The 12,131-nt window shown below is 35.3% G+C and overlaps 1 pseudogene; it reads right to left on the reverse strand.

The window, feature by feature from the left end:
* LOC121406190 overlaps nucleotides 1–12,131 on the reverse strand; it is a 53,689-nt pseudogene that overhangs the window by 14,886 nt on the left and 26,672 nt on the right.

Consider the following 12,131-nt stretch of genomic DNA (forward strand, 5'->3'; position numbering starts at 1 on the left):
TTCTTAATTTGTGAACTTAATTCAGTAGATATAACTGGTGGACAAAATAACCAAGGGGGAAAGGCTGGAGAAATAATATTTTCAATACTAATTTCTTTTCCTATCTTGGATTGAAGCCTATAACCAAACGGTTTACTAACGTTCTTACCTTTAAGATAATCGAACTGCCAACATGGTTTGATACGTGTTATTAATGGGTGATTACTATGTCTTTTTATATTTTGTCTGTACTTGCTTGATAACATTTGCCTTCTTAAATCTAAAGGAGGTTCTCCCATTTCCACCTGCAGTGAAACTAGCGATGACAACGGCAGCCCGCCAGCACATATTCTGAGTGCTTGATATTGCACCGAGTCTAACAACTCTTTTGTAGTTACTGGAGCACTATCATAAGCTTGACAACCATAATAAAAAATTGATCTAATAATTGCCCTGTAAACCATGAGTAAGGACTTAGATGAATTTCCCCATTTATTTATTTATTTATTTATTTATTAGAACATATTTAATCAGGTACAAAAGATCAGTATAAAACTGTTTTTCATCAATGACCTGATGAAAACATAAAGAATAACACAAATCATCATATCATACATGAAAATATAGTCAAAATCTAAATCAAAGATTTAGTTCCTGTTAAACTTCGCAATATATTTAGTTTCCTTTTACTTCTTGAAACTACGTTCTCTATATGGGGAAGCCAAGACAATTTGCTATCAAATATCATTCCTAGGAAACGGTGATTATTTTTATAAGTGAGTATACTCCCTTCAAACTTGACTGTTGGAGGTGTAACGTTTGTAAGCTTAGTGAAAAATACCGGAACAGTCTTCTCAATAGAAAAATTGAATCCCCAGTCTTTAAACCAGGTACATAATATATCTAGATAAGTTTGTATCCTTAATCTAATATTCTCTACATTTTTTCCAGAAAACCATATTGCACAATCATCAGCATATATGGATATTGTCACTTCAGGATCAATTGGAATATCTCTCATCATGACATATTTCCTCCTATACCACATTGAGCTAGTTTGTACAGTAATCCATCAATCCAAAGACTGTCATAAGCCTTTTCGACATCCAAAAATACTGCAAGAGTGTGCTCACTGCAATTGATAGATTTTTGAATGTCATTTTCTAATAAAACAATATTGTCAGTTGTACTACGACCTTTTCTAAAACCGCTGATGAAATTAGGCAATAAGTTATTTTTATCTATGTACCACTGCAATCTATTTTTTATCATACGCTCTATAACTTTGACAAAACAAGATGTAAGTGATATTGGTCTGTAAGAGATAACGTTTTTTGAGTCCTTACCAGATTTCAAGATTGGCACTGAAATTGAGTGTTTTAGAGAACTCGGGATATCCCCAGATTCCCATATTCTATTAATAATGTTCAACATAATTTCTTTTGTGTTTTTTGGCATATTTTCGTATACAATGTATGGAATATTATCTTTTCCTGGAGCAGCAAATTTAGTAGATTTAACTGCTTTCTCAAATTCATTCATCGAGAAAGGTTCATTAATGACATGTTCATTTTGGTAGAAAGAGTTTTGTACTTCCTTTGTTAATGTTTTATTGATATCTTGTTTTTTGTGTCCTAAGGATTGGAAAAAAGTTCCAAAAATCTCTACTCTCTCTGGTAAGGACGTAATGGCTTTACTTTTCTCAATCAAAATAGGCATATTTTGTGATTTTTTGACAGGTACGCCATTTAAACGTTTTATACATGACCATATCTTTGTCTCTGGCATGAATCTGTCTAGTCTTCTGCAAAAAGCTTGCCAATATTCTCTTTCCGCTTTCCGGAGAACTCGTTTGGCTTCTGCCTTCTTTTTTTTGTATTCGTTAATTCTATCAAGTGTAATTTTTCTTGCTAGATGGTTTCTTATTCTATTTCTTTCTTTAATCTTTTCAGTACATTCCTTGTTCCACCATGGGACAGGATTTTTTCCTGTCTTTCTTTTTTTTGGAATTGCTTCATGAATACATTCTTTCAAGCGTTCCATAAATGTATGAAAAATGTTCTGAATATCATCTTCAGAATTCATTATTTCATTTTTTTATAACATTTTCACATTTGTATGCAAATATGGGCCAGTTAACATTCTTAAAAAGAGATATGTTCATGAGACATGTTATCTTTGGCCTGATTACTTAGATTTACATGATTTTTTCCTTTCTTTCCAAGTGTTATTTGAATAATAATTGGAAAATGATCACTCCCAAAAGAATCTTCCATAACCTTCCATATCGCCTTACCGGCCAGTGATGGGGAGGAAATACTCAGATCTAAGCACGAAAGTTTTCCAGTACAAGGATCAAGTCTAGTTCCTGTTTTATCATTCAATACTATGAAGTTATTCTCATATATAAATTGCTCAATGGCTTGTCCATTTCTGTCGGTTTTGTCACTGCCCCAGAGGGTACTATGGGCGTTGAAATCACCTAAGATTATTAGGTTATCTGTTTCATTAACATTCTTCAACAATGTGTTTAGAATTGATTCGTTTAATCTTTTGCATGGATTATAAAGTTGATAATAGATATTATTTTATTGGTGACATATATGTTAACTTGTTGTAATTCTAGACTTGGATCATTGATTGGATCTTCGTACTTAATCCTATCGTGGATATATATTGCACAACCCCCTCTTCGCTGACCTTCCCTATTTCTTGGAAGGCATGTATAATTTGGAATACAAAGTGAACTATTATCATAAAACCACGTTTCTTGAACACAAATTAAATCATATTCTTTATTTGTTTTTAAATGATTAAGTAGCTCTTGTCCGTGCCCTAATAAGCCCTGAGAATTCCATTGAAGGATGGAAAGTAGGGCAAAGAACATGAAGAAAGCGTTAGTTCCTGCGTTGTTGAGTTATGATTTCCTTTTTTTGTTGCCGCAATCTTCTTGCAGCAGTTAAAATTAAAGCATTTATTTCTTCTTCTTCTCTCCCTTCAGTTAATGACATAATTAATTGACATATAAAAACAACAATTTGCTCATCACTGGCTAGACTTATGAAATTAGGTGTGGTATTCTTTGCCGATGTACCGGCTGACCTGGTAGCCTGATCTTTAAATTCAGACAGTGGTGTATCCCTTTGTTGGGTGTTGACAGGAAAGTTAGTCTCCATAGGTAGTTCGCTTGGAACCGTTGCTACCTGTGGATTTGTAACTTTACTCTGGTTATCTGTTACATAGGTTTTTACTCTTACCTTAGGTACTGATTGGGAAAATTCCTTAGCATCATCAGTGACTGTCTGTGTGACTTTTTGTTCACTTTGTGTTTTCCAGACCTGGGATGCTTCAGCATAATATGTTAGCTTTCTTATTATCTTTATTTCTTGAACTTCTTTTGCTTTTTTGGCTGCTGGCATCCTTTGAATGCAGCGGAGTGATCACCTCCACAATTGACACATATTGGTGTCAATTTCTTCTGGCATTGATCAAAATTATGATGATCTCCACATCTAACACACCTAATCTGAGATCTGCATATGTCAGCAGTGTGACCATACCTTTGACACTTAAAACATCTGGATACAGGAGGGATATATGGTTTTACTGTAAACATCTGGTAGCCTAGATTGACATTATGAGGGAGATCTGCCAGACTGAAAGTAAGAATCACACTCCTCATAGGAATAAAAATAGGCTGATTATTATCAGCACCTTCTCTTTCTTTGTCAATTTTGTTTCTTTGGTCTTTCTTTACTATTCTTTTTCTGGTCTCTCAATTCTTCAAGAATATCCTCTTCTGATGTTTTAGTTGGGACACCATATATCACTCCTTCAGTTCCCGACCTACTTTCCCTGACCTTTACTGGTATATTGCCTATGTTTTGAATCTGTGAGATGGATTTCATCTGCTTTAGGTTGATACATTTTACCAGCAACCCAGTGCTAATGGGTTTAATAAACTCTACTGGTTGTGAAGTCACATCTCTGATCGCTTTTTTTTCTTTTATTTTACTTTTAAGGGATCAATATTCCTTAAATTCAATTTCTTCTGTCTATCTATAGGTGCTATAAATAGCTTGAAATCAGACAATCTTTTGGTAGAAGTAAAACCTGGAGTACGATATGATGTATTCGAGTCAGAGCCTGATGATGCGTTTTGATTGATATTTTCAATTGTAATATCATCACTCTTTTCTCTTTTTCTTTTTTCTGGTTGGTAAGAAGTGTTTTTTTTTCGACGGTCTTTGTATCATCCAGATTTCTTCATCCGTACTCGTTATTGTATGGTCCGGCTCGGATGCCGCCGGCCCAGTCGCCATGATTGGCCTTTGGTAAAAGGGCGGGAAATTTGAATGTTAGTACGGTACGTATATAGGTGCGACCTACGACATAAAGTAAGTGTGAAGTGCTAAAAAAAGCCACAAATGCTCGCTTACCTGTCACTTGACCATAGGAAGGATGTTCCAAATGCACAATTCAGTCTAACAGCGCGATATTGGTAATTTATAGAATTTTTCTGATATTTTCGGAGATAGTGAGTTGCACGTCCTACTAGTTGCACGTCCTACGATGTCAAAACTCCGTTTGAGAGACATAGGGAATACAATTTTATTGTACTCCTGAGGACGCCCTCGAAATGCACCTCGAGCGGGCTTGTCAGGATAACGTACTATACAGGGCAGGAGAGGTGGTCTTGCACAATTTCCTGTGAACTTTTCTTTCCTTTCTTTCTTTTATTTTTCAAACTGACATAATTTGAACAAAGAAATTATCATATTTTGAAAAAAAAGAAAAGCATATTTATAAGGCAACAATAGTCAAAACTGACTAGTTTGCCTATTCAAAATAACAACAACAACAACGTTCTCGGCTGTGTTATGGCCATATGGACATTGACTTTCACATACACGTACGTACTCGCCGTACATACTTCGTCTTCCGCGTACGTCCATCCGCGGAGCTGAGCCACTATGCGGTCGGTTGGCCGCAACGCTCTCACTCTGGATTGACTGCGGAGCTGAGCCCTCCAGATTCATCTCAGACTTCGCTACGGAGCTTCCACTTCGCGCACCCCGGTCCGTCGGCGTGCCTCCTATCCTTTCCCGCATAAAGCCTAGATCAAGTCGGGACTCAACAGCTCTGTCAGCCAGTGTGTGTGTATTTGAGTTTTGTCAGACGTGTATCAATCAGATATGATTATCTACGTCTGGGACCGACCTTTAACGTCACCATCCGAAAGACGTGACCAGGGCTCGAACCTCTGCATCAATTTGTAACTTCCCCACAGCTTGGATTACAGGCGCACGCACAACGCCCAGTGTCAGCCAGTGGACTTGTCGAAGCCTTTTCTACCCAATATCCAGGTGAGACTCAGTTTTCTGAGAACTTACTGCTTTTAATATCAGTTTATGCTCTCTGCTCACACAGATTCTCTTTGTAACATCAAACATGGTTGCCGACTATTCATTCAGTCACGTCAGTGCAACGTAGGATTTATGATACCTTTTCTATTCTTGCTGTAAAATATTATTTATCGTAGACTAAGCCCAAACTGCGGTCTACGTATACAACAATGATCTACAGAGAAAAGTAGCAATTTCGGCAGCAGAAATCGAAGAGCTGGAAAGTTATAGTCGACGGAACTGTCTTTTCATTCAAGGATTAAAAGAATCAGCAACGAAGATACAACGAAATGATTGTGAAACTTACGAAAGAGAAGCTGCAAATCAACATGGTCGTCGAGGTTATCGACAGATCCCACCGTCTTTACCCAAGGAACCCTGATGATGCAACGCATTATCCGAAAATTTTGATAGTGAAATTTGCGCGATACAAAGTGAGAGATGATTTCTACAGGTCTCACACAAAACTGAGAGGGAGCAAGATCTTCATCAACGAGCATCTAACTAAGAAAAGGCAAATACTTTTCAACAAAGCTCGCAAGTGTGAAAAGGTGAAGAAAATCTGGACAAATGACTGTTCTCAAGAGGGATGACAAAAAGGTGGGGATCTCATCTGAACGTGATATTGAACAGTTATTATAACTTGTGTCCCGTACGTTCTCCCATCCGACTAAAAATCCACTGACTAGAACTTATGTCCCCAAAATATCCTTGCCTCAAATGTTCGAAATCTGTCAAGAATAACCAAAATGCTATTCTTTGTGTGAGCTGCTCACATTGGATTCACCTCTCGTGTTCATCGGTTGATCATGATTTTTTTCATTCTTCATTGGGTTGGGTTTGTAACAAATGTACTTTTAATGAATTACCCTTCTATCTAGAATCTATGGTTGACGATTCTGATAGTACTGTGACCAGAGACACAATAAGCACATTTTCTGGAAAAGGATTGATAAGTAAAAATATTAGTATTGGTAAAGGGTTTGTACTATCTCATTTAAATGTACGAAGTCTCCGAAACAAAGCAGACCATATCTGTCATTTTTTTATCGCAAAATATGGTTGAAGTATTTACAATGTCTGAGACCTGGTTAGATGAAACAATCGATGACCAGCAGGTGAATATTGAGGGATATATTTTGTAATCTTTGTTTGTATCAGTCTCCAACTGTTTTAACAAGGAAGTATTGTGTACAATAAACCGAAATGAATGAATGAATGAATGAAAAAGATGAAGCAATCGCAACCATGGCTTGTATGTATTGTATATAGACCTCCTAACAGTACTATGGATTTCTTTGAAAAGTTGGAAAATAATATTAAAAGGGCTCATGATTTTACATCCAAAATAATTGTTCTAGGTGACTTAAATTGTAATATGCTGGTAAAAAACGTCTTTTCTGCAAAGATTAAGAATATGTGTGATTATTTCAACTTCCATCAGCTTATTAATGAACCACGAGAGTAACACCTAACCACTCGATCCAGTATTGATCTTATTTTCGAACCGTCCATTGAAAGTAGGTTCAATTCAGATGTAATCCCTGTGGGGATTAATGATCACTCCTTGGTATATGTCAATTTGAAGAAAGATTGTAATAGGAATAAGCCAGCGGTTAGTAAGTTTTGATCTTTCCGCAATTTCGACCGAACCAGGTTTTTAAGTGATGGGGAAAAAACTAATTTGGTCCTTTTTTATAGCATTTCAGATGTTGAATATTCATGGCAATATTTCAAAACGTGTTTTAATGAGATATGCAATACGCATGCACCTTTTGTAAGTGTTCGTAGAAAAATCAACGGGTCTCTTGGATATCTGACGATTATTTGAAATTAGCAAGGGAACGAGATTCCTTTAAGGCAAAATTCGATCAATCCGGTAAGGATTGTGATTGGAATACATACAAAAAGAAAAGAAACTCTGTAAATAATTTAATAAAAAGTTAAAAAGAGAATACTATTTTTCTGAATTTAATGAGAACGTTGGTGACCCTCGCAAAATGTGGAAAACATTGAAGAAAGTTTTGTTTAAGAAAAGTTCGGGAGACGTTATCGAGTTGATCCAGATGGACAGGTGATTGCTGAATCTGAGCGTGTTGCATCTATATTCAACGATTATTTCACTCAAACTCCGGGTCGATTAAACGTTGAACCCAACTCGGAGGAATTACATGAATTGACTGATAAAACTTTGCATACGTTCAAATCACAGAGGATTTTGTCTTCAAAGAACTCTCAAAATTATCTGTTTTTAAATCTAGTGGCATTGATAATTTACATCCACATCTTTTGAAGCTTGCTTCACCATTCATAGCAAAGCCTATTACCCATTTGTTTCATTGTTCAATCTCAAGTGGTATTGTCCTGCTGAGTGGAAGAGTGCACGAGTAACGCACATTTTTAAGGACGGTGACAAGAAAATCCTTCCAATTATCGGCCGATTTCGGTTCTTTCACATACTGTAAAATCTTAGAAAAAAGCGGTACACTCGCAATTGTATGATTATCTCAATGATAATGGCCTTCTAAGTGATAGGAAATAGGGCTTCCGCCCGCTCACTCGACAGGAACAGCTCTAGTTGAAGTAACTGACTTCTTACTGAGGGGAATCAATAAAGGACTTATCTCTGGTGCTTTATTCTGGACTTAAAACGCGCATTTGACTCAGTAAATCATAAAATTTTGCTGTATAAATTAAGCAAATATGGTATAAAGGATAGAGAATTTGAATGCTTTGAAGGCTATCTAGCTGATCGAGTACAATGTGTTCTAGTTAATGGTGCTCAGTCTGGTTTAGATCTGTTAATTCTGGAATCCCACAGGGATCAATATTAGGGCCCCTCTTGTTTACAATTTTTATCAATAACCTTTGTAATTTGCCCTACTGTGAAAATACTAAAATTTGTTTGTACGCTGATGATGCAGCAATATTTTGCCAAGGCAAGGAAATTGCAACTGTTGAAAAAACACTTAAACATGAGTTCAAAAAGAAATTGATCACATTGAAAAGGAGGATGACTTAACATTGAATATCAAAAAGTGCAAGCTTATGCTATTTGGAACTAGAAATCGCATAGAAATAAAACTGTTTCTCTGACTATAGAGAAAGTGTGATTGAGTTTGTAAATGAATTTAAATATCTTGGTGTTGTACTTGATAATTGTCTAAAGTGGGATTAGACCAATAAACTTTCAAAGTTATGATGGCAATTCAACAGATACCCAATTCAGCCAAAGTTCATTGACCCTAAATGACCTTTGACCTTAATCATGAGACCTGAAACTTGCACAAAATGTTCAGTGATGCTTGATTACTATTATGTCCATGTTTCATGAATCAGATCCATAAACTTTCAAAGTTATGATGGGAATTCAACAGATATCCCCAATTCGGCCAAAGTTCATTGACCCTAAATGACCTTTGACCTTGGTCATGTGACATGAAACTCTACTGGATGTTCAGTAATACTTGATTAACATTATGGCCAAGTTTCATGAACTAGGTCCATATACTTTCTAAGTTATGATGTCATTTAAAAAACTTAACCTCAGGTTAAGATTTGATGTTGACGCCGCCCCGTCGCCGTCGGAAAAGCGGCACCTATAGTCTCACTCTGCTATGCAGTTGAGACAATAAAACGACAAAAAAAATATCAGATGGTATGATCATGCTGCAATGCTTCAAGTAAAACGGGTTAAAAAATGTGTTGATAAGGCTAACGTTTGTGTCACAACATAACATTTTAGCATCCATACCTGTTAGGCTTCACAGCTTTTCTGTTGAGGTGTATTTTGTTAAAGGACTACACAGATCTATTAATCTTGAAAGAATGAATTATTACAGGTACGGTAATCTCTGTACCCTTATTCTACATTACAGCATCACTTTCAACAATTTCTGAGATATCACGAAAATGATCAATTTAAGATCATACATGTAAAGACCATAATAATCTCAGATACTCTATGATATGTTTGTTACTCCATATTTGTATTCTATTTTCAGTAACCTTTTACCCTGCATACCATCTCAATCTAAACCACCTGGTCATTGTTCATGTCATCCTATTGTTATGTTTCATGTATACACTCAATGTAGCTCTCACTGTACTGTATGTATCATGGTCAATATCACTCTCATACACATACCACATGCACCTCTGATATTCAATGATCTAATTTCTCTCCTAACTTTTAAAAGCTGATATTTCTCTTTATATCTTCCATGTATACCAATTTTATGAGATGTCTTTTAAAACTCACAGATGGACAAAGTTGTTAACAATTTCTTACTTCTGCATCAATCATAACCAAACACTTGATGATAATATTTTTCAATTACAGCATACCTGTGCATTAAATTTCCAACATATTTACTCATCTAGTCTCCTTTATTAATGCACACCCCTTAATACATGTAGTATTAAAAAAACATCTGTTCTTTAATGTATTTAACGCAATAAAATTAGATAGAGGCAAGTTTTCATTATTTCATGTTTTCAAACATGTTATGAGTATAAAGTAGAAGCAAGCATACCTTCAAGGTTGAAGCCTTCTCATTCAGATGAGAACAGAACTCCTCCTGGTCACAAAATCCACTCAGTGTCAGGTTAGTCAGGTTAGGTAGGGAGCATAAACCTTCTGCTAGGTGATGTGACGAGGCTGATGATAGAGGCTCATTATTCCAAATGTCAAGAGTATGGACCTACATGTGTACAAACATTGATCATTAAACATACACATACATCAGATGATATGATCATGCTGTAATGCTTCAAGTTAAACTGGTTCAATAATGTGTTGATAATGCTAATGTACACTGTATGCATAGATGTATTTCACAACATAACATTTTAGCATCCATACCTGTGTAGGTTTTACAGCTTTTCTGTTGAGGTGTATTTTGTTTAAAGGTCAAATCCACCCCAGAAAAATGTTGATTTGAATCAATAGAGAAAAATCAGACAAGCATAATGCTGAAAATTTCATCAAAATCGGATGTGAAATAAGAAAGTTATGGCATTTTAAAGTTTCGCTTATTTTCAACAAAATAGTTATATGAACGAGCCAGTTACATCCAAATGAGAGAGTCGATGATATCACTCACTCACTATTTCTTTTGTTTTTTATTGTTTGAATTATACAATATTTCAATTTTTACGAATTTGACGATTATGACCTCCTTGCCTGAAGCACAAAATGTTAAAATAATGGAATTCCATGTGTTCAGGGAGGAATGAAACTTCATTTCACATGACAATGACGAGAAAATAAAAATATTTCATATTTCATATAATAAAATACAAGAGAAATAGTGAGTGAGTGATGTCATCAACTCTCTCATTTTGATGTAACTGGCTCGTTCATAAAACTATTTTGTTAAAAATAAGCGAAACTTTAAAATGCCATAACTTTCTTAATTTACATCCGGATATGATGAAATTTTCAGTGTTATGCTTGTAGATTTTTTCTCTTTTTATTCAAATCAAGTTTTTGTTCGGGTTGACTTGTCCTTTAAGGACTACACATTTTAATACCAATGAAATTTGACAGAAGAGATTATTACCGGTAATCTCTGTACCCTTATTCTACATTACAGCAACACTTTCAACAATTTCTGAGATATCATGATAATGATATCAATTAAAGATCATACATGTGAAGACCTTAATAATCCCAGATACTCTGTGATATATTTGCTACTTCATATTTGTATATTTTCAGTAACTTTTACCCTGCATACCATCTCAATCTAAACCACCGGGTCATTGTTCATTTCATCCTATTATTATGTTCCATGTATACACTCAATGTAGCTCTCACTGTACTGTATACATTGTATATATCATGGTCAATATCACTCTCATACACATACCACATGCACCTCTGATATTCAATGATCTACTTTCTCTCTCATCTTTTTCTTTTTCTTTTCTCTTGATATCTTAAATGTGTATTATCATAAGAGATGAATAGGAAGAATCACATATATAGATAAAGTTAGAAAGGATTCCATGTTTCGACATCATAACCAAACACCCGAAGATAATGACAATTTCTCAATTGCAGCATACCTGTGCATTAGAACCAAATTATATTTAAAAAAAATCTTAAACCCTCTCAAACAATCTATCAACCAGCATAAAAAATTATGTTCTCTAACATATTTAAACACTATAAAATAAAAAAAACACTGCTTTATTCCATATTTTCAAACATGTTATATGTATAAAGTAGAAGCAAGCATACCTTCAAGGTTGAAGCCTTCTCATTCAGATTAAAACAGAACTCATCCTGGTCACAAACTCCATCTACTATCAGGTTAGTCAGGTTAGGTAGGGAGCATACAGCTTCTACTAGGTGATGTGAAGAGGCTGATGATAGAGGCTCATTATTCCCAATCTCAAGAGTATGGACCTACATGTGTACAAACATTGACCATTAAACATTCATGTACATATCAGATTGTATGATCATGCTGTAATGCTTCAAGTTAAACTGGTTCAATAATGTGTTGATAATGCTAATGTACACTGTATGCATAGATGTATTTCACAACATAACATTTTAGCATCCATACCTGTGTAGGTTTTACAGCTTTTCTGTTGAGGTGTATTTTGTTTTGGACTACACATTTTAATACCTACGAATTTTGAAAGAATGGATTATTACCGGTAATTAGTTACGATACAAATATTTTCTCGTGATTAACCTAAAATCTCGATCTTTTCCTTTCTGTTTATGCAAAT

This window comes from Lytechinus variegatus, chromosome 19 (assembly GCF_018143015.1).
Source record: "Lytechinus variegatus isolate NC3 chromosome 19, Lvar_3.0, whole genome shotgun sequence".
Lineage (NCBI taxonomy): Eukaryota > Metazoa > Echinodermata > Echinoidea > Temnopleuroida > Toxopneustidae > Lytechinus > Lytechinus variegatus.